The 23,473-nt window shown below is 39.8% G+C and overlaps 1 protein-coding gene across 4 annotated transcripts in view; it reads right to left on the reverse strand.

The window, feature by feature from the left end:
* Positions 1–23,473, reverse strand: part of MEIS1 (Meis homeobox 1) — a 131,201-nt gene that overhangs the window by 59,385 nt on the left and 48,343 nt on the right. The gene's annotated exons all lie outside the window — the stretch shown is intronic.

Below are 23,473 nucleotides of genomic sequence, written 5' to 3' on the forward strand. Positions count from 1 at the left end.
GGCACCAAAGTCAAAAGGGAAAACAACAATGGACCAAACCCACCATGCTGTAAAGTAGCTTAGCTTCTGTCAAACACCCTTCCCCAGTGAGCCACGGCTCTCACCTGGCACCCCACCTCTTCAGGGAAGCTACTGGCTTTTAGAAATTGACAGGTTGATCCGGGCCCAGATAAAAGAGCTATAGCAGCCAGGCTTAGCAATGAGGTAAGAAATACACCCAAGAGCACATTCACTAGGTCAAATAAGTCATCGGAGAGCAATACATGTGGCCCAAAGAACCTGATACTTTGGTAAGACAAGTTTCCTGGTTACTGCTCATTGGAACAAGCCTTAGATTCATTTAGGTAGTTTCATGAATTTCTGTATTTCTCATTTTTGCTATTTAGGGTCTACATGCAAAAACAATTCTCTATTAGGTTGATTTCACTTTCTTCTGTCTAATCTATGGTAGTTATGCTCCAACAAATCAATTGTTTTTAACAGCTCCCTCAGGGGACCTACTCCCTTTCCCTGAAAAAAGAAAAGTGCCCCCCCTCACATTCCCCCACAAAGTTCCCCAGATTTGTACTGAGCTAAAGTTTAAAAATTTTGTTGGGTGAAGAACAGACTACTTCCAACATTTCTACTATTATTGCAGCATATGCCACAAACGCAAAACTTTTGCAAAACTTTCCGGGTTTAACATTTTATTAATTTAAAATCCACAATTTTATGGTATTTAAAATCCATCTATTTTGTTAAAGTTCCACTGACTCATAGCTTGTGTTCTCACTGTAAAAGATCACGAAGACCTGGAACTCCAAAGACGCCACCATGTCAGTGGAGAAAGCGCTGTGTTCCATGACTGGCTCAAGGTCATGTGGCAGGGGACAGAGCTGTCCAGGTCTGTGCTGCACCAGACACCCACATCCCTAAATCAGTGCTCCTTCTACCTACCAAACTCACTATTTGCATAGCCAAGTGTTTTATGAGAAGTCCCCTTGGATTTGCCTAATAAATTCTTTGAAAGTCCAGTATTTAAAGAGGCTTTTTATTCAGAGAAGCAATTTACCATATAAAATAACAATTCATTAAAGAAACATGAGAAAAGAAAACAACTCAACAGCATTTAAAATTTCAATGGGCTAATCCACTTTCAATATGCAAAAGGTAACCAAGGAAAAGAAACATATTACTTGATCATTGATTAAAAATGAAAAGCTTATAACCTAACAATACTGTTTTTCACCACCTCTCTGCAATTGTTTTCCACCTTTAAAAAAAAATAGCCTTTTTATCCCTCTCAAACCCCTTCAGATTAATTTAGCAAGCAATGCCTAGTGCCTGCCTAGAAGAGAATTCATTGATAATTTATGGAAATATCTACTATAATCCAGCAGAGATGACTTTTTTCCAGCTTTGTGCATCAATAGATAATCAAGGCCTTAAAGCAACCTTAGCTTCCCATTACCTCAGGCAAAAGAATTCCTGAAAGCGTGCCTTGAGGGCACCTGAATTATATACTCCATTAGGAGAGGAAGGCTTTCTGCATTCCATGTGTAACACTCACCAGAACCTTTCCTGTTTATTTCTGCTGTATGAAAGCAGAAGCATTAGGAACAGAATTTTTTAAGTGAAGACTTATGTAGATACAATGGAGAAACCTTTCAAGCAGGAGCCAGATCACCCCCTTCAGTCCCTGGCAGTGACCTCTCCCGAATAAAAGGTTTCTATTACATCATTAGCTCAAGCCAAAAACAGCCTTGGCTTAATGCACAGTTTGTTCTTCCTACTGTTTTTAGGCAAATACAGCTACTTTACTCCCATCTGGGAGGGAAATTACACTGCTGGGTTGTAATCTAAGACAAGATTTTCATTGGAAGCAAATGCTTTCAATCCAGTGTAAATACTGGTGCATGTTCAGAAAAGCCTAAAACAATAAACCCTGCTCCTTTCCGACACAAGTTAGGGAAATGGAGAAGATGGGGAAGGAGAAGAGCATAATAAAACAGACGATTCTAAAAGCAAACACTTTCATAGATTTTAATAAATTGTTTAACCTCTTCCACTTTCTAAAATTGAAAATTGATCTGGAAATGCCTCCACCACAGAGGAAAGTCTAAATGGTCAATTGTACCTTTAGCATTTCCATGCACTCTGCAATTTGATACAGTCACCTCCATGCGGTCTCCGGAGGATTTATTTCCTTTTTTTATTTTTAAGATCACTAAACAAACTTGGAGAACCGCCGGCCGACCACACGGCAGCAGGCAGCAGCTCCGAACCACATTTGTAAAATGTCAGCAGTGACTTCATTCCTGGAGCTGACTTCTCCTGCCGCCAAATGAAGGCAAACTGAAAAGGTGGAAATAATCATAAAAATGATGCTAGTCCATAAACAAGCTTACAGCCTCATTAGGATAGCAGTAGGCTCCAGTGGGTGATTTATGCTCGTTTTGCTGATGCTATGAGGAAACGCCATAGGGCGACTTTAGCCAACTGCTAATGGTTTCTGACAGCTTCTTAGCAACTAGTGCAAGCAACGTTGTGGCGTTTGCTAGTGACAGAAACCGAAAATGTCATATTATCTGCCCATGTGTCATGAAGTCCGTGTGGCAATTAACTAGCAGGCCAGCGACTGAGGGGCCAGAGGCTCCTGAAAATGGCCTTTGGCTATGCAGAGGCAGCCGCCAGGCGCAGAGCGCACACCGGCTGCACGCATGCCACATTCTAACGCAGAAATCCACTCCCTGCAACTTCCTCGGCCCTGATGAGACCCGGCCACTCCAATCCCTTTTTTCCCCCCTCACTGAAGTCAAACTTTGGGTTCTTCTCTCTGTAGGCACAGGCCCTGGCGTGATCAGAAGACTCTAAAGCGATCTGCTTTGATATGATTATCCGAATGGCTCTTTAATTGGCAATACCTGGTTCTGGGCCTTTCGGAGGCTGGATTCAAAGGTGCCAGCTACAGTATTTTTCTGCTCTCTCACAAATTAGTCTAAAAGGATTTAAGATCACTGAAGCAGACTCATTCCCTGTCAGATTTCGAGGAGCAGAGGAACTCTGCACAGCAACAAGACACTATTTAAAAAACACCAGGCTTCTAACAAGCAGGGGGAGAATCTTGGCCACACTTTTCAGTTTCCGAGCTATCAAAACCATGCACTATATGTCAAACTGTCAAACCTTTCAGCGTGGGCCATTTGCCCTTTCAAATAATATTTAAGAATTGTTTTTACAAAATTTTATAGGCCATGGTCTAGTGAAAGAGGCCAACCAACAAAGAACGGAATTTGTACTACAATTCGTCTACGGACAATTTCTTGTGAGACCTGGGCCTGTCCCTGCGGAGCAAGGCAGGTGACCTGTGGCAGCTCCCAGGCTGTCAGAGAGCTCAGATTTCAAACACGCTCAACTCAAACATCCCGAGTCGCCTATTTAAGCATGCCCAGGCATTTAGACTGTGCTATCTCGTGCCTTTCAAGGCAGGATAAAGCGGCATTTATCGTATTCAGACCATTCAATGGGTCAGACTGACCGTGTCAGCAGGGGCTCCTCTCCGGCAGGTCAAAGCCCTGCTCCCATTTTTCTCTCCCTACTAACTCCCTCTCTCCTCCCAGGGCGGCCATTCCCCAAAACCTACTCAGAGTGAGGCAAAAACAAAACCCCCCAAAAGCGCCTAAGATTTACATCACAACGGATCGGAACTTCCTGTGTCAGTGGGCCATCAGGTAAAAATAAAATGGGTTGTCTGTCAGAGGGTCCTTTATGTCATAGAGGCAAAACTCCTAATTAGGGATATGAACTTTCAACTACCAGGGCAAATGAACGGTGTGAGGTTGTGGACCCTCTTGTTTTGCTAGAAGTCAAGCTGGAAGCCATAGTAGCTTCAAGATCATTTGCATTTACAATTTTATATTGAGACTTCATAGTTTTGGGCCAAATCTTCCCTTTAACTTTCACTTCTCTCCTCTTCCAGTATTTAGGAATAGTGTGTTTATCCCAAAATGTTCCTAGACTCAAAAATCAAGACCAGTTATACTTGTATTTCTCTATAGTGAGTAAATTCTATTGTGCCTTGAAAGTTGTCTAAATGATCCCTTCAAAAGCATGCTTATCAATGTATAGTTCATGTTGCAAGGTGGCTAAATTTTCTCATAAATAAGAATATTGTCCCATATTCTGATTGTCAACAAAAAGAAAGCACAGCACAAAGGGTTTCTTTTTTCTTTTGTATGTTTTCTCCCATAGCATATCTACATGAGAGAATATGGCATCTCACCCCTTAAAAAGTACATAGAACATCCCTGCCTTTCTAGTGGCTGCTGTTGCAAACATCCCAGCAACATGGAAAGGCCAGGTTGCATTTGTAGTGGGCTACCACGGTGTGACTGGTAGGCCAGGGTTGTTTGGAAAAATGCAAAAACTTCCCCAAACCCACTTCTCCAGATCATGGCTGTGCCTAGTTAGCCAGAACTCAGGTGGGATAATGTCCCTATGCTATGTTAGGAGGATAAATGGTGAGAATTATAGACATCCCTTTCTCCGGAACCAGCTAGAATATTTCAGAGGTCTTAAGGAGATGTTTCATCTTCATTTAGAATGCGTAATAGCTGCCAGAATGACTTTTCTAAAGCACATATCTGATCATTTCACCCTGGTACTTAAAATCCTTCTGTGGTTACCCTTTGCCTTCAGGATAAAGGTCATACTTTTTAGCCTGGTGTGGGAGGCCTTTCATGAGCTCTCTCTGGGGTGTTTTTCCAGCCTAGCCTTCGCCAAGTCCCCATATGCACTGGCACTCACTGCCCCACCTCTAGTCCTGGGTCCACTACTTGCAGTTCTTGTGGCACCGCACACTGCTCTCTGCTACCTCCTTGTGTATCCTTATGCCAATCCCTTCCCTGCAGCAGCCTTTCCTTCCTTCCTCCAACAACGTGGCAGACTTCTCGGTGACCTTTAAGGCTCAGCCCAACTGCCATCTCCTATAAGAGGCATTTGCTGATTTAGTGACACCCTAGCCTCACCTCCCAACCCTAGGTGATTTTTCTTTTCCTAACATTGCTCCATCCTAATACACATGGTAATCTCCTAAAACCGCTGATTTCCACATGCCCCCTCAACTTGATTATAGAGTAGAGAAAGCAGAGACCCAGTTATGCACCCTTCTGTTCTCAAACCCCAGTGTTACCCAGTGTACAGGGTACAAACTTGTCCATCGCTTATTACAATAAATCAGTGAATGAATGAAGACTGCATTTTTTCACTTCATGGAGAAAACCATAGTTTCCATTTGCACCTGTTACATTTCTTTTTGAGATGTTTCTAAATTAAACTCTTGAAAAATATTCACCAATGAAATTCAGTAAACGACTATAAGAAAACAAAAGAAATGCATTTGGGATGTTTCTTTGAAATCTTTTAGCTCATCTTGGACAAAAGGTGGGTAAGAGTTAAGATATCAGAATTCTTTATGTTTGCCATAGCCTTTCAGAAATATACCACTACTTTCTGCAATTATAATTTAGAATAATTGACTTAACTAAAATTTCTTGCTGTTTGTGCATCTTTCCTGAGTTTAACTTTAAAAAATAAAACAAGGCTATTTCTTTCTGTGTTTTTTCCACAATGAATTAATTATATTTCCCCCTTTCTCCCAGTTTTACCATAGCTAAGAAACTCAACTATCTCTAAGCAGACAGTTTGATCCTGAGCTCAAACTCCAGGCCCACACTTTAAACATCTGGTGCTAAATGTAAAACTCTAGAACTCTGGTTTTTTCCTTGGTTTTTTCAAGTATTTGTATCAGTCTTTCCCAAAGCATTCCCATACACCTGTCTCGGTAATTTTTCAGCAACAGGTTATCTGAAGACCTTAATATCTAAAGCCGTGGTACAGGCTGAAATGTCACAGGATCCCAGGAGACGTTAGAGAGAATTTTGTAAGACATATGAAAATATAATAGAACTCCTTAAGACTTATTATGTATTTTCAGGAGAAACATGGTTTACTTCTTATGTCTCCAAATCTGCAGCCAATATACAAATATGTAATGGTCTAAATCTGATGATTAAGTTGTTGAGTTTAACTTTAATCAGGATTCTGTTAACTCCTTGGCCTCTCTTTTGTATCTCTTCTCATCCTTAGGTGTTTAAGGTTTCCTTGCTCTTCTTAGTTCAAAGTGATTCCCAGCTGATCAAAGGAAAACAACAAAGGAAAGCATGTTCTCATATATTTTGCTTCAGCACCCATAGCTTTCCTGAAAATTGTGAGGTGGTTCCTTTGGAAACCAAAATAAGGAGTTAGATGTGGGCAGCTGCTGGGGCAGTGCTAAGTTCTAGATGAGGCTTAACAAACGCCCTGTGTTATAGACAACAATGGCACTGAGATGGAGCTAAGAATGGTGGGGGAGAAGATTAAAAATAATCCAACATTAGATAAACATATAACTGGTAGTTATAAAAAGAAATGGCTCAATATGCTTCCTAAGGTTGGCTCCACAGAGATTTGCCATGAGGTTTTTCCTTTCTAGTTGAATTGAGGTTTGTTAAATGGTGACAAGAAAGTGTTAATAGTTAACCACTGTGGAATGAGCTCACAGCCTTATCCTGCCCTTTCATGGACTCCTAACATCATAGAAACCCAAGACAAGAAATGGAAACCTGGAACCTGGAGAAAGTACCTCTTCCTGTGAATGCACTGCTCTCCTTTTCCAAAAAGTAAAACGCACCATTTAAAACTGAGCCCCATATATGTAACCATCTTTTGCATAAACAGTCATTCTTCTTATTCATTCATTCATTTAACAAAAACATACTAAATTTCTACTACATCCCAAACACTATGCCAATGTTCAGGGACACAAATGGTGAACAAGATCAGAAAGCATTTGTTTCTATCGAGGTTTCCAGTTAGAGGGCACAGATGTTGAACAAAATAATCGCAGTAATAAATGTACACTTGCAAACTGAAGCACTTAATCAGAAAGAAATATAAATCCATGAGTATGTGGAATAAATGGAATTGACTCAGGTTGGAGTGATCTAGAGCAGAAATCTGAAGAGTAGAGAAAAGGCAGCTGGCTGTAGTGGGCAGCCTAAAAGAGGGCAAAGGAAAGCATTCCAGGCAGCAGGAACCACGCGTAGCAAGGCCACGTGTGGCTGGAAAAACTGGAACCTGCAGAAGCAGGACAAGATGAGGCTGGAGAGCTAGGAGGAGCAAGACCACACAGGACCTTATTTATCCCTGGGTTCGGAGAGGTGTGACCTGTCAGGGTATTTCTGTGGAGTCAGGAGTGTCCTCTCCACTGCATACCCTGCTATTACCTACACTTGGTCAAATAAAGCCTCACTCTCGAGTCTCTTTCTGGTTCACCCTAACAAATGACCCAATTCCAAACTAAAATTGAAGAATGAGAGACAATGGGAAAGCACTGAGTCCATTCAGGTAGACCCCAATTTAGGCCCAGATTACACTCTGACATTGATTGGTGCGTTGGTCTCCGAGTCCTGCAGAACATACTTTCACACAGAAGCAAGCTGTGAAGGTGTTAGGTCCTAAGGCTAGCTCAGCAAAGCCAAAGTAAATCCACTAAGCGAATAAAGCTCCAACTGATTACCTGAGCCCTGGGTGCAGGAAGTCAGAAAGTACAAGAAGAAGGGGGAAGATAAGTTTCTTCTCACATTCCGTGCATAGAGTCAGCCCCGGAAGATACTGAAATGTGTGTACCTGACTTTAGTACCTCTCTTTCTGCATCTCTCTTCCGCTAGACAGCATCCCTCTCCTGGAATTTCCATGTGCTCCCATGCCTTGGAGAGGCTCTTAGCCTCGCACTGTGGTTACCTCGCAGCTCTTCTTCTCCTGCTCTGAATTTACCCTCACCATTTCCCAACAATAAAAATGTCCATGCTTTCAGGCTTATTGATGTAAGCCAGACTTTAGGTAGAAAGCAATCTGAAAGAACTAATTCCGATTAGGAAGAAATGACTGATGCCCTCCTCACCTTCCCAGAAGTGTTGGCATTTTAAAAAGATTTGTTAATGCAAATGAATCTGAACCTTTAAATGGTGGAATTTCTGGTAAAGTAATAGTGAAGGTTTTTAAAACATACACCTTCTGTTGGAATTTAAAAAAAAAAAAAAAAATCAACAGATGTCACTCTTTCGAAAGAGCCCAGTGTCAGTTTCCAAATGGATCATTATATCCCATCCTCTCTCCCTTTCACTCCCGACCCCCATTCTCCCCTGTCTAGATTTGGGGACCCAAGCTTATGCACAGAAATTGTTGTGACAGTGAATGGATTCTGTGGATATAATGCAGTGAGAATACAAGTAAGAGATCTAGGTTGAACATTTGTGTGCATATGTAGGTCATTCATAATTTGGGTGTTTAGAAGTCAGGGATTGGCACCCTTTTGAAATAAATTAGGAATAACTTCTTTACTACAAATAACACATTTAATTAAGCTTCTATAACTTCATGATTTTTCACTTTCAACCCAAATAATATATAGAATGTAACTGGGTGAAAAACATGGGAGAAAACCGAATAACTGAGACACAAAATGAAAATATTTACTGGATTTTTATAGAACACAAATTTTTGTGAAAAATCTTAATGTGCATTTGATGGGATTAAAAGATGAGAGTGGACTTTCTACATTCATAAAAAGTAAAATTATCAGTTGAAATAGGTCAGTATTCGCATTTATAGCTTACTTAAGACTTATTTTATGTAAGTGTTCACACAAGTAGAGTACCGTGGACAGATACAATGTACTCCAAGAAACTGGATAAATTTTCCAAGTTTTTTTTTCTCCAATCATTGTACTTTGTTCTTTTGAGATAGGAATACCTTTTCCTAGTAATTCAATATGACTTTTTGACTTGAATTCCCCTCAGGGGAACAACAGCAAATTAGTTGCCTACACACAGAGGACAAACAGCAATGATGAATAGGAAAGAAAAAAAACCACACAGATTTTACTCATTTTTCATCCATTCAGCATTTTTTTACAACTAAACACCATGGAAAATCCCTGCAAAAACAGTATAACTTCTTAATGGAGTCGTAGAAACTTCATGATGTGAATACACTGCAAGATATTACTGAAATCTATATATTTACACTAACAGTAAAACAAAATGGAAATTCCCCCACCTTCTTCTAAGAAAGTAAAGAAAATACACTTGCAATTGCAAAGGTAAAATAGTACAAAAGTTATAAGCTTTTATTTTGAATCAACGGCTCAGAAAGTATTTTAGGAACCAGTACCTTGCCTATTTTTGAAAGTTATTTTAAGTTCTATATAATCATGAAAATAGATTTTTAGGAAAAAAATGCCATTTATAGGTTTTTATAGATAGGCAGATACACACATACATATAAACAACATTTATTTTTGTGATAGCTCCAAAAACTTGCCATATAATTTATTTTTAAACTTCTACAGTACTGTGCAGAAGTATTTATTATGTATGTATGTATCTGTGTATATACATACACTTTTACACAGACAAGATAGCATTTATTCAACAAACTCAATTTATATAAAATACACTTGAAAAGAAGGACTAAAAAAAGGTCTCTGACATCCAACTTAAAAGAAGTGGTTCTCAACATTGCTATATATAAAATCATGTGGCAGTTTTACAAATCCTGATGCTTACACTGTACTCAAGACCAATTAAATTAGTATTTTGCAGGGTGGGGTAAAATTAGTGATTTTTAAAACTCCAAGTTGGTTATAATGTACAGCTGAGTTTGAGAACCATAGATTATATGTCACAGAGTTCATATACTTTCTACAGAGGAATGACCATAAGATCCTCAATCAGAGAATAGTTATGTTTATTTTAGATGCAGTTTTTGAAAGTTTGCTCATCTGGTTTCTGGCTTCATAGTTTCTAGGCTGAGAGCTTTGTGAAAATATAAGATGATAAAGAAACAAAACATAAGAACCTAAAAAGCACTGCATACTAGCATAGGGAAAAACAGCCCTATAAATGCTTAAACAGGCTGCATAAGCAAGAAAATATATAGCACGGTGCATTAACTCATGTGTCCACTGACTTTAAATTATTATTTTCCAATGTTATAATCAGATATGATAGAGTGTATGTGTAGTCTGGAAACATTTTCATCAAAAATGTCCCTAAAAGTTATAATATTTAAAAAGATACAGTTCTGTTCATCTGACCACATCATTCCTGGCTGACCCAGATAAATCAGGATAAGGAGCCTGTATCTTTTTTCACACGTGTGCCCTGCCTTCACTGGTCTGTGTGGCTAATGGACCACAGCCTTCGCAGCGATGAGCGTGATGAGTTGGGTAAGCGAGCTGTGAGCAGTCCACCCTCGGCTCTCCCTGGCTTCCTGGGAATCTTCTCTCAAGGCACTCGCGGGCACTCTGCTCTTCATCCCTCATGGTGTCCTTTTATTCTGCTCTCTGCCCACAATGAGGTGGGAGGGAAGGAAAGGTGTGTGCAGGTAGGGTGACCAGACAGCTAATGGTGGAGAAGAGGGAGGAGAGAGTAGAACTCAGGAAAGAAAAATGATTGTAGGGTGAGGCAGAAGTTGGAGCCCGAGGAAATGCCAAGGTCAGAGGGTCAAAAAGGATGCTGTTCTATCCAGTAGATTTCTTTGCATTTTCAAAATAAAACTGAACAAGATTGTGAAATGTGAATTAGCCAGGGCTTGGGGAAAATAAAGAGATTAAACATAGTTAAATATAGAAAAATGGGCAAGAAAAACTTATTTTGTTATCATAAAGCCATCTAAAAATCCAACAGTTTCTGAAAGCAAAGGTTTGCAAATTACTAGCATGGGTCTATCATCACACTTAACCTCTCCTTTAATTATCTGAGGCTCCAGTTCTTTGGTGGATTTGTAGTGTCTGTCACCCATATCAGTCATTCAGTTTATTAGAGACAAGAGCTTGCCTTTCAAATAGTCACGTTGTTGCAAAGTGGTGACTTGACTTTGGTGGGCACAGCAAAATAAAACTAACTTTCTAGAGCTCCAACTTTTATGTGCATATGAAGCACCTGGGGTCTTGCTAAAATGCAGATTTGGATTCAGTAGGGGAGGAGCTTGAGATTGTGCATTTCTTTTTGTTAATTTTATTTTCTAATTGACAAATAATAATTGTACATATTCATGGGGTACACAGTGATGTTTCGATACCCATAATGGATAGTGATCAGATCAGGCTAATTAGCATATCCATCATCTCAAACATTCTGCATTTCTAACAAGCTCCCAGGGGCTGCGGATGCCGCACTGCCAGTCCAAGGACCACACTGTGCATCTTAACAAGGTTCTGGAGAATATTCCCCTCTGGGCAAATAAAGCTAGAAAGCATGTTGGGTGCACGTGAAAGCATCACTGAAGTGGAAGATGGGGACAGCCTCTGGTCACTCCACAAAATGAAGACAGTAGGCTGCGTGTGTGCTGGACAAGAATGGGACGAGGCTACTCCCGGCCTCATTTTGAGTAGGTGACCTCACGGATGTCACTAACTGGCATATCAGAGCAAGCCAGGATGAATCACATCTCCTTCTGTTAGTGTTACAGGACTCTCTCCCCTTTATTTCCTCAACCTGTACAATACCTCACTTCTTGCCTCCTACATTGGAGATATTACACGAGAATAGCTTAGCCTCTTGGGTCAGATTGTCTGGGTTCATGTGAATCCCAGCTTCACCACTTTGTAGCTATGTGACCCTGGGCAAGTTATTTAACCTCTTCAAACCTCTGTTTTGCCCCTCTGGAAATAATGAACCTAGTAATAGTACTTACACCTTAGAGTTGTTAGGCAGATTAAGTAATATTAGCTACATAAAAATGTTTAGCAGATCACCTGGCAGCAGAGGCTAAGCTCAGGGAATGCGAGTTCGTGTGTTGATTTTGCTAGTGAGTACTTCCTCCCCACCCAAAATTTTAAAACACTCATTGCTACTCTTGTCATCTTTCCCCAGCCCATTTCCGTTGCCTAGGAGCCAAACTCTTCCAAAATATCTATGCCCATTCCCCCATCATCGCATACTATTTTATTTTATTTTATTTCTCTATTCTTTTCTTCTCTCTTTCTTTTGCAGAAAAGCCCTGGAGTGACTTAGAACTCTGTTTAAGTGTGCTTCAGAGTGACAATGGGTGGCAGTGCTGCCTAAATAGTCCCATCACGTAAAGCTAGCAGGCTACTGGTGGGTGGTGATACACTAGAAGGCAATTTCTACTAATATAAGTTCTTATTTCCCACACAAAATAGGTTAGTTAATTCATGGACATTGTCCTCTAAATAATATTTCTGCAGCAGTTATTAGCAGCAAAGGTTTTTATTTAACTAATATGGAAAGATGAGTTATATCATTTAAGATAGTATCTTTGAGATCCAGAAAAGTAAGAAGCACTATAAAAAAAAACAAGGCTAACTTTCCATTTCTTGTCTAGATAGTAAGAATAATAGAAATACTATAAAAACTAACATTTATTGAGCCCTTATTAGATACCTGAAACCATGTGTGGCATTGATCTTTGATCAATTAATCCTCACAAAAACCTTAGAAGTTAAAGTCAAATTTGTTATCATGGTAAAAAATAATAATAAAAAGTCAATTTCTCTATAATTTTTTAAAAAACCTTCACTTAAGGATTTTTTCAAAGACTGGTTTAATAGTTAATAGAAATAACTCATATTTCCTATCTGATGATTAACAACCACACAGAGATCCTGTACTTTGCTAAGTGTTTTTCTAAACTATCTCATTTAATCTTAGCAATACCCCTAATGCACAGATAAGGAAATAGGCTGCCATAGAGATAAGGAAATAGAGCTCCTTGTGAATTCAAACCAGATCTGACCCCAGGCTAAACTCCTAGCCACTCTAGAACTACCCTCCCCATTTAACCCCTTTAGATGAGATGATAAAAATCAAGGTGCATTTCCTTGAACTCTAGAAAGATCTGCAAGGGTGGTAACAGTCTTTCTTATTGCTGCATGCCCTCCATGGCCAACACAAACCTGACTCATAAATCTGGGCTTCACAAACCCTGAATCATATCCTTTTTACTGAAATCAAAGACGAAAGAGACAAAGAGGCACGTAGTCTCAGGGTGGCATGCGGGTGCACTTTAGCCAAAGAGAATGCGAAAAGGTTAAATATGAAAGCCACCCCTGAAATGCACAAGGAAGAAAATAAATACCAAGTGTTTATGGATCCAGAGAAAGTTCACAAGAATGGGAGGATGTCAGCTCCAATTCTTTGTAAAGTCAAAAATAGCCACATTGCAGCAAAAATAAAATAAAATAAAATAAAATAAAAAAGAGAGAGAGAATTTTCCTGAATGTGCCTCCAAAACATAAAGAAGAAAACCATACAGAAAAACTTCATGTCAGGAGCAGAGGTTGAGTAACCAGCTATCAAAATGCAGAGAAGACTCCTGTCCTAGCTAGAGCGTCGCCTTACGGAGGCCCCTTCCTGCTTTCGGGGTCTAGAAGGAGTCACCTATGAAATGACAAAAATGTCCATGTCCACAAAGAAGGACAAAGTAAACATTTTCCAGCATCACACAAATGGTTTTCAAGTGTCTCTCCATGTCAGGAATCTGAAATTCTGCTAACAGAAAAGTCGGGAGGCAATTCGCCTCCCCAAGACCACGGTGCACGCTCTGAAATCGGGAAATGCGCGGAGCAGGCGAGGCCGGGCTGCTCAGCCACAGCAGAGTGAAAAAGAGACCGATCAAAAGCTCACAGGAGAGTTTGTTTTCTCTCACCATTTATGTATCAAAGAAAGTCAAGTCTCCCCTCCAGGAGGGATACACAAATACAAACAAGGTTGCCTTGTGAAACACCAGCCTGGGCTGGAGCACGCACACTGCCCACCTGGCCCGGGGCGGCGGGGGCGGGGGAGGAGGATTTCACATCCACTGTGTGGAAACCCGTCCCACACACCCTGAGAGACGCGAGGCTTGGGAGAGGGTTTTCAGTGATGATCTCTCAAGTGTGCTAATCTGAAATCTATCTTGGATGAGAAGGAAATAACAGAAACCAATACATTATTCTATTCTCTGCTCTTGGTCCCCGTCTGTACCCAGCCTTGACCCCAAACATAAGCTGGCCGGGAATCTCTATTCCCCTCCCAGGCCCCAGCCTCTGCTTTCCCGACCGAACACTGCTCCCATGAACTGCTAGCTGGAGGGGATCCTCTGCCTCCCCGGCTGACTTCAGAATGCCAATCGCAGGCCTGCCTGGCTTCTGAGTTGGCCTGTGGCCTAGAATTCCTTGTTGCTGGCCCCACCTACCAGACTGGCTATGCTGAAATGTCAGGCCTGAACTTGCACCCTTTGGACGCTATATCTTGGACCACCCAGCTGCCTGCACAGAGGCCAACTTCTAGATCCAGGTTAGGTGCTCCAAACTCACATTCCTCTTAATAATGGGGTGTTTCTGCCCGGTCCCAACCTCCTCTTGCTGTCCAGTGGCTCTGTATTGCTGACTTTCTAGCACATCTCCTAAGGCTCCACATTTCCTGCCTCCTTCTCATCTAGCATGCAAAACTGGGAAACAGCCTCAAATCACATCCTCCCAAATCCAGGTGGTCTGTCAGAGTTTAATTTCCACATTAGATACCAAAGTCGGGTATGGGAAACACAGCCGACCACGCTGTATCTCATTCATACCCAGAGAGTTCTTTCAACATGATCTCTCAAGTGACTCTCCACAAGTTCGGCATCTCTAATATTTGGGGCAACAAGTTCCCTCTCGTGTAAGAGAGACAACTGCAGGAACGTGTGGGCTCCAGCACAATCTCAGCCAAGCAAAAAGGCTGGAAGGCTGAATGGTGGGTAGCACTGCAGGCCCAAAGCCAGATGTCTGTCTTCTCTCTAGTCTAAAGACATAAGTACGATCAGGTTAAAACGTAAGTAAATTTTAAGAATTATGGTGCAGGAAGACGATCTCCACCAGAGAAGCCTAAAAACTTTCAAGGCATGCAATGTGACTATTTTGGATGAAAACGAAAATTATGAAGGCTGGCCTGAGTGATCATGCTAATTGCTTCTCTTCTATATTTGCTTGTTTTCTTCTTCTTCTTATTTTTTTTAAAGGGGAAGTTGGTTGTTTTGGAGCTATGCTCAGACTACCTGAATGTGGAATGATCATTCCAGGTCTCCTAAAACTTGGCGGTGAATCAAGGGAAAATTCCCAGGTGGTCAAACAGCGATTTCACAACATCAGGACACTATTTCTCATCTTTCCAAGTTCCCCCAATTCTCAAACATATGCATTCATGACCAACCTCCGGGTGAGAGCCTGGGACTAAAGCCCTGGATCAGTCACTGCTATCTGTATAGCCTTTGTGAAGTGGCTCAGTTCTGCATGGCCTCCCTTCCTCCACCCACAAAGAGGTGCTGGTGATAGGGAACTGGCTAATTCAAAGGAGTGTTGTGAGGAACAAGTGAGATTATGTGTGCAAAAACTCTTGGAAAATGTGAAATACCATAAAAATGTCCCTTCCTATAAGAGAACTTCCAGGATCCTCCACCATAGCAGTAGGTGCATTTTCCATGTGCAAACACTTATAGCTGGCATTATACTATATTTCCATGACCTGTTTATAGGCAGCCATTCCTACTAGATGATAAGCTCCTTGAGCACAGTGGATGTGTCTTGTACACCACTGCGTGTCCTCAGGGCCTGGTACAAGTAGGCAGTCAGTGTTGCCTGAATAAATGGCAGACTGAAATCCTAAATTTATTTGGCGTTAATGCGCTGGTTTGCGGGGGAGGAGAGGCAACAGAAAAATACCTTTATCTTTATAGCTTTTGTTTCTCTACGGAAAAGAGTCAAATTTCTTATCCTGAGTTTGTTCCATTTTTTCCATATATATGGAATGTACAGAAATCATTTATGAGGAAAATTTAGCAAAGAATCCGGTCATGCATTCTAGGGTTTTGCCAAATGCTCATGTCTATATGGGGAGAGCTATTACATGTGTAATAATTGATCAATTGGTTGATTCAACTGATTGAAAGGAGAGACTAGGATGAGAACCCCTCTTACACCATGCCACTTTTATTTCCACAAGTGAACTAATGACGTGTGATCTTCATTAGTCTGATTAAACTTATATTTCTATATAGCCCATCACCCACCACCCATATATGCTGAAGATAATATTTTTTTTCAGGAACCAGTAAGATGGCTAAAGAATCATTCTTAGACTAAATTCTACTCCTATTGCCACCAAATGAAACACAGACAGATGATCCACTCATTTCACTCATATTCTCATTCTCTCTCTCTCTCTCTCTCTCTCTCTGCTTTAAGTGATGTATGGGTCACTCAGAGTAGAAGCAGTTAAAATGATCATTTTACATTTAATGAAGAACATCAGTATTTTTAGCTGGCTCTATTTATTAAGAAGTACATTAGAGAGCATATGATAGTGGACTGTGTGGTTTACTGTTAGGGGAGTCATAATGTGCAGCAAAAGATGGATTCAAACAGTCAGGAATATTTTGTTCCTGTTCATTTGTAACGAGTGGAAATTAATATCATACCAAGTGGATATTCTATGTAACCACTCCATAGAGGGTATGTGAAGAGTAATTATAACTTCTTGGCTTACTTTATTATTATTGATATGACAGTGGAAGAAAATCAAGATCATTTTCTAAGGATATAGTTGAAAGGGGGAATTCATTTATAAGGAAATAACCACAATGTTAATGACAATACTACCAACTATTAAATCCCTTAGTCCTTAAGGTGACTCAGGGTCCAACACATAACTATAAAGTAAGGTACAAATATTACAGTTAGGAAGACAGCAAGGCCCCATGTTAAACTAGAAGAGGATGAACTACAATAGAATCATAATATGCATTCTTGTCCAAATGTTAATTATCTCACTGGGAGAGAAACTGGGAGATGAGGAGAGGCTTGATCTCAGATTCAGCTCCAATTTATGCCTTCAAGATTAGACTATGAAAAAGTAAATACTAGCATTTCTGCAAATTACAGCTGCCTTGGGGTGCTAAGGGATAGCAGGTGATCTCTTGGGCAAACTAGTGTTATGGAATTTAGAGTTTGAATATCATGGTCGTATGCTTATGTGTTTGTTTGTGCTATATGTTGTTTGTTGCCAAGCAACATTGTCCCAGAGTCCACCCCCAGAGTTTAAAGCCCACCTTGGCAGAGTATCAGCTTCCTTTGATTTTCCTTTATGAAGGTGGGGGCAGAGGGCATACCTGCATGGGCATGCATACTATAACATATCCAAAAGGGTGCAGGAACAGGCCCCCAAATGTTTTGATAGCATAACTAAGAAGACAGCAACTTCCATGAAAGCAATGAAATAAACTTCCAGTCTTCTGAATACAACAAAAGAAAGAGTTTTCCAACTGATTTTTCCGAAGCACCCATAGCATTTGTAACCACACTTTTTACTGGCACCTATGTGGAACACCCGGGCATCAGAATGGGACAGCCAGATCTGTGCAGACCACCAAGGAGCTCTCAGGGGCCTCTGCTGAAAGAGTCTCCAGGAGCAAGCTGATGGGGACTCAGGATGCTCAGCTCAGAATCAGCTGGAGACTTGAATAAAGAAAAGCGCTTTTGCATTCTCCTGACATCCTCTTTCTTCTGGACCCCACCAGAGGAGAGCAGCAACTTTCTGAGCTTAGTTGCCCAGGAGGCAGTTTCTCAAAAGCAGGGTAGAGAAGGCAACCAAGTGAAAGTTATTGATCACGTGTGTGCTGTGTTGAACACAGCAAACTGAGCTAGATTGACTTAAGACCTCAGCATCCACCCAGAATCCCACATTAGAAACCTGCCGAAGCAGTCCCTACGAGGGGGCCCAAACAACATGCAGGCACGTTCTATCTTCGGACTTCTACAGAACATGTGGAATTGTGCTTACAAGCACAGTGACAGTTCACACAGAAAGTTTGATGGCTGCCTGGTGAGCTGGCTGTCTCATCTGTTCTTGTAGGACTGCAAGGCTGTTCGTGAAGGCTCCCTAGCATGCATGTGCTAGGGACCCCTTCAGCCACCCTCCACTGGGCTTTGCTCACTCACACCCATACAGGCACACGCATAAGTCAGTGAATGCTCACACTTTTCCCGCTTTAATGAGCTACTTTCCTTTAGATTTTAATTTGCTGTGCTACTAGTGATTTATAATAGCTTCATTATTAAATATCTACAATAAATTGTACTTTCACAATGCTGTGCACATTCTGGCACAATGCATATTTCCTTTTAAAATAATTATTTGGGTAACGCTAATAATTTTTTGGGTGCAGCTTTCCTCCTGCAATGCAGTGAGCAGGAGAGAGGGACCAAAACCAGTTGCTTCCATCATGTAATTAAAGGAGTACACCAAGCCCCACACACCCCGTGAGCACACAGCCAACGTTTTAAATGGCTGTCAAGTAAGTTTTGAAAGCCAGAATTTGGTAACCCCCAACCATGCATTCTTATGGCATTTCTTGGCCTAACTTGATAGATTGATTCTGAAAACATACACTAATTTTTCAAATGCAAAACAGACCCACTTGTTTTAGGGCCTGCACAAACAGAGGACTAGGAGAGTGGAAACAGCATAAACAATGTTGTTTATATTCAAGGCCTGAGAAAACTGCTGCACTTTCCTCCAAAATTGCAGGAAGTATCAGAGTAACCCCCACCCATTAAGGTGGAATAAGAACCATATTTTCTACAGGAGTGGATACCATCTTTCAGATGTATTGACATTAAAGAATCTTGAAGCAAGAGCACAATTAAAGAATGGGTTCGCTCCTCTAAACTGCAGTTGAAAGGGCAGAAAATTCCAGCCACAGACAACACCGAAAAGTGAAAACTGAGTGAATCCAAACATGGCAAAAGGGCTGACGTGGGAAACATTGAACATTTTCACAGTTCTGCTTCACTTTTGACCTCTTGTGGAAGCATAGAGGTGGTTCTCCTAGGTGTGTACCTAAAAGGCGACTATTACTGCATCAAGAGTAACCAGCAGTGTGCCTTTAGGCCCTGAAGTTTTGCAATCGCATTGGAAGAGGCCTATTTTATTCCTTTTTTTTCATCTGTTGGCTTCCTTAATACATTTCTCCATTTTTTTGTTGTTGTTGTAACAAAACTATATTTAAAAGCAAGCAACAGGAAGCTTTTACTTGGGAAGTTGAGGTTTAAGCACTCAGTGGCAAACAATGAACCGGAGAGATAAAGATGCAACGCAAATGGTAGGGAACAGACCTTTGCTAGTTTCCTGCCAAAGTTGACTTGTGAGCATGTGCAAAGCCCCGATACGGACCAACAGTGCTATTTTGCTTTTATTTACACCAATTTATTTGTTCCTGTGAGAACACCCTATAAAAACAAAGTATGGGGACAAACAATGGAAGCCCTGCCATCTCCTCCTTGCCAGGGCTTTTATTTTACACATTATCAAATGTTTTCATCAGTGGAGCTCAGCCCATTCATTCAACTCTGTGAATCACAACCCAGATCATATTGCATTGGGGGGAAAGAAAACCTATGCATTGCCTGAATCACTGAAATAAAGAAAAAAAGAAAGGTTTCCCGATCACTCTTTCCCTTTGACACTTACAAACAGATCTGTGGTCCTTTATAACACTCCAAAATGGCCACGATGTCCCAAAATAGTCAAGTTAAATAGAACTTTTAAAAAAGTAAGCTTGCAAGTCCATAACATAATTTTATCTCCATTCCCTTTTTTGGCTCCCTTCCCCAAACAGGTATCCATGTCAAAGGAGAGCTCTTGAGTTGGGGGTTTGTTTGACCTAGGTCACGCAAAGGTCAAGCTTTTCACCAGTTGTTAACACAAAGCTTTCAGCCAACCCACCCTCCAAATCCGGCTACACAGTCTGTTTCCATCTGCAAATGCGCTATGCACATTGGATTTTTCTCAGTTTTGCAGGAACTAACAATCCCTTCACTGTGAAGTGGTCTCAGTGACAAATAAATAGGTCAAACACTCTTCGGTGAAACTGTAGACGCTGAATTTGCCAAATATGGAAATGTAATGGATTTTGACTTTTTCATTTTTAAAAAGGCTTTTTAAAGTGTTATTTTAAAACCAGTTGAACAGATTGCTTTATTCCTTTATTGAACTTCAAGGGATGCTGTCTTTTAAGTAGTTTTATGCAATCCAAACTATATTTTTGCCTCTCTGAAAGAGATCAATATTTATTCAGATTGATTTTTAAGATTTACATGTGAAAAATAGATAAAATTGGATCAAATATAAACCAAAACTAATTCTGTCAACTCCCATGAAAGTCAATAAAGCCAAAATAAATTTAGCAGATTTCATCTACCTGCATTTGAGAATTGTTTTACTTCATTATTTCTTATAAACTTACTGAGCAGAAATTTGCTTAACTCTTATCCAAGCTTCCCTTACTGAAACAATAAGACTCTCTATGGAATATTTTGCACTTGAATATTATCACCAGGATAGCATATGGCAAACTAGCGGTAGGCAGTTTATCTTCATCCTCTTTGTAAGCTAAAATTAGCACAATGCTTTTGCAGCACTCTGCACTTGACTCCAGCCCCGGTGATATTCTCCACAATGCCATGCTTGTTCCACATCCTGCTAGCTTCCAATATTTAGGCAAATTGGTTGAAGGTTTATATTAACAATCACAGATATATTTTAATGCAATAAAACTCCAAAGTTAGGACAATAATAAAAAGTAAAACTGCTCTATTAGGAACCAACCTGAAAACCCCTTTCTTCATCTGCCTTCTGAAATATATAGTGTTTCAACTACAAAGTAGTTCAAATGTTTACAGAGGCTAATTGTACCAAGAGGGATATTTGTAAGGCTCCAAAAACAAGACACAATTACCTTCTTAGACAACTAGGGCTTATTTTTCTATTTGTTTATCACATTCAGTTTTTCTTGGTAATATGTCCTTGATGCTAAAAATGTATTGTTGCTAAGAATTAAGTATGCACTTTCAGAGGATTAAACGAAGGTGATCTGCCAATGGAAAGAGCTTACTCTTTAAACAGGAAAGCAGCTACTGGCTAGCTCTTTGAAAGGATTACAACACAAACAATGATTTTAAAAACAATGGAAGAGGTTCAAATAATACATCCCTTTTAGTTGGCCTGTAGCAGTATGTAATCTTCTCATCAAATAGTTAAAAACAAAAAACTTTAGGAAGAATTAACTTAGAAAACACAAGATAAGCAGCAAAGGTATATTTACATCTGCAAGAGAGAACACCTCCATCTTCCTTACCTCCCCACTTTTGATACCATTTATTAAAGCAGGTGTTATAATACTCAGCTGAAATTTTTACTAACCAATATCAGACTGAAGTTCTATGACCCCTGTGTGTTGGAACAGATGTATTCAGCTTGTTATCAACAGATTAAATACAAGATAGTAAGCAAATGCTGATATTGTCAGCTGATTTTTACCAATAGATAAAAAAATTATTCATCAATTCTTGAAAGGAGAAAAAGGAAAAGATAATTTCTCAGAAGTTCATTGTTTATTTGACCCTGTCATATTATTCTCAGAAGTATTCATTTTATCAAAGGAGAAAAACCCGAAAACCCTTCACAAACCATGTAACACAGCTTCATACATGATCTAACTAAAATGATCTTTCACTTCATATAATATATTAATCCATTTACCCCAGTTATTCCTGATCCACACCTGGCCTTCAGCATAAATAAAGTATATTGGGGGGGGGAAGCAGAATACAGATATTTAAATAAGTAAATCACTTGGAAATTTCATTAATAACCATGTAAAATACTTACATATTCCACACTTATTCAAAAAGCTAACATGCATTTGGACCTTTTCAGCTGTATCTGTAGGCAAATGAACCAAATCCATAACATTACTTTGCATCAAGGTACTCTGATAACTCAAACATTGAAGATGTTCTGTACTTCTTGATTACTATTGTCAATGCCAAGTCCTAGATTCAGAACTTCTCTTCATTAACCTTGAAATTGTGTGGCATTTACCTTCTGCAAACTTCCATCTATGTGTAAAATGTTTATTGAAGTTTCTTTATTCTATCTAGATTTGTAAGCAAAGTTTTAACTTGGTTCTTAGAATTTTAGTGTTTTAGAACTAAAGAGAAACATTTCAAACACCTAACCGAACTTCTTTTATTTATAAAAGAAAGTTCATCGCTGCAAGGTTATATGATTTGTGCAATCTAAAGCACATCACCCATAAGTTATTGAGTGAGGATGCAACCTGCACTCCAAGGACAGAGGTCTTGCAAATCTGCCACACAGCCTCTTAGAAAGACACTTAAAAGTTCCCAGCATGAAATGCATATAAACAAGTATTTAAAATAGAAACCAATCACCATGACCTGATCCTCACATAGTCAAGCACAACTGTATTCTCCTGATGTTTCAGCAATTGTTTCCAAGACACCAAAATAAATGGTTCAAGACTCTGATGGAGAATATAGGTACAGTTGAAATGTCTGTCTTCTCAGAAATCATGGATTCTTAATTTTATTTTTACTGAAGAGAAATATATAATAATATATACACATATGTGTGTGCATCCATATATATAGGCAAAGCAAATATGGCAAAATGTTAACAATTGTTGAAACAGAATAATGACTTATGGGTGTTCATCGTATCATTTTGTTCTATTTTTCTGTTGTATGAAAATATGCATGACAAAAAATTGGGAAAATGCTAACAAATAATATGTGGGAAAGAATCTCAATGCAAGACTCCACAAATCTTGCCCTTTACTCTTTATTTTCTATGTAATATCCTAGGCTTTGGTGTGAAGATCCCTGAACATTTGCACTATATGGTGCAAAACAGAACAGAGTCATTGCCACAAGTATGAGAAATTCCTCTCTTTAAAAGGGACAGGATCATGTGGTTGTTAGGCAACCCCCTACCTCCCCAGCAAAGGGATGGATTTGCAGTTAATGCCAAAAATTCAAGCCCTTTACTGTGTCATGACAGAATGAATAATAGAAAAAGAAATGAAAATAGTCAAAATAGGAAATGGACTCTCTATGCTCTCATCATAACTAGGCTACAAAACTGTACCCATGAAGAAGAGCAAGGAGAGACATAAACGACAATTAAGAAGAGGGAGAGGGAGAAAGGGCAGTCAGCCTTACCGGTAACTTTGTAGGTGGAGGAAGTAGTAGAGTTGATTTTCTATAAACAAATAAAAACCTCCTTATATATCTAGTTTTTCTTCCCCAAACCTCCCAGAATCAAACTTTCCTATTCACTATTAATAGGCAAGAGATAGTTTGAATGTTATTTTACCAACTGCAATTGCTAGAATCCTAGTCCTTAAGGTATATACAGTATTTGGTAAAGTTTCTCTGTAATACTAAGGATTGTTTTCTTTTATCTTAAAATTTACCAATAGCATTGACATCCTGAAATTCAAAGGCCTGATACTGCCCAATAGCTTCTTCAAAGACCAAAGAGGATTATGA

The sequence above is a fragment of the Eulemur rufifrons genome, chromosome 19 (assembly GCF_041146395.1).
Source record: "Eulemur rufifrons isolate Redbay chromosome 19, OSU_ERuf_1, whole genome shotgun sequence".
NCBI lineage: Eukaryota > Metazoa > Chordata > Mammalia > Primates > Lemuridae > Eulemur > Eulemur rufifrons.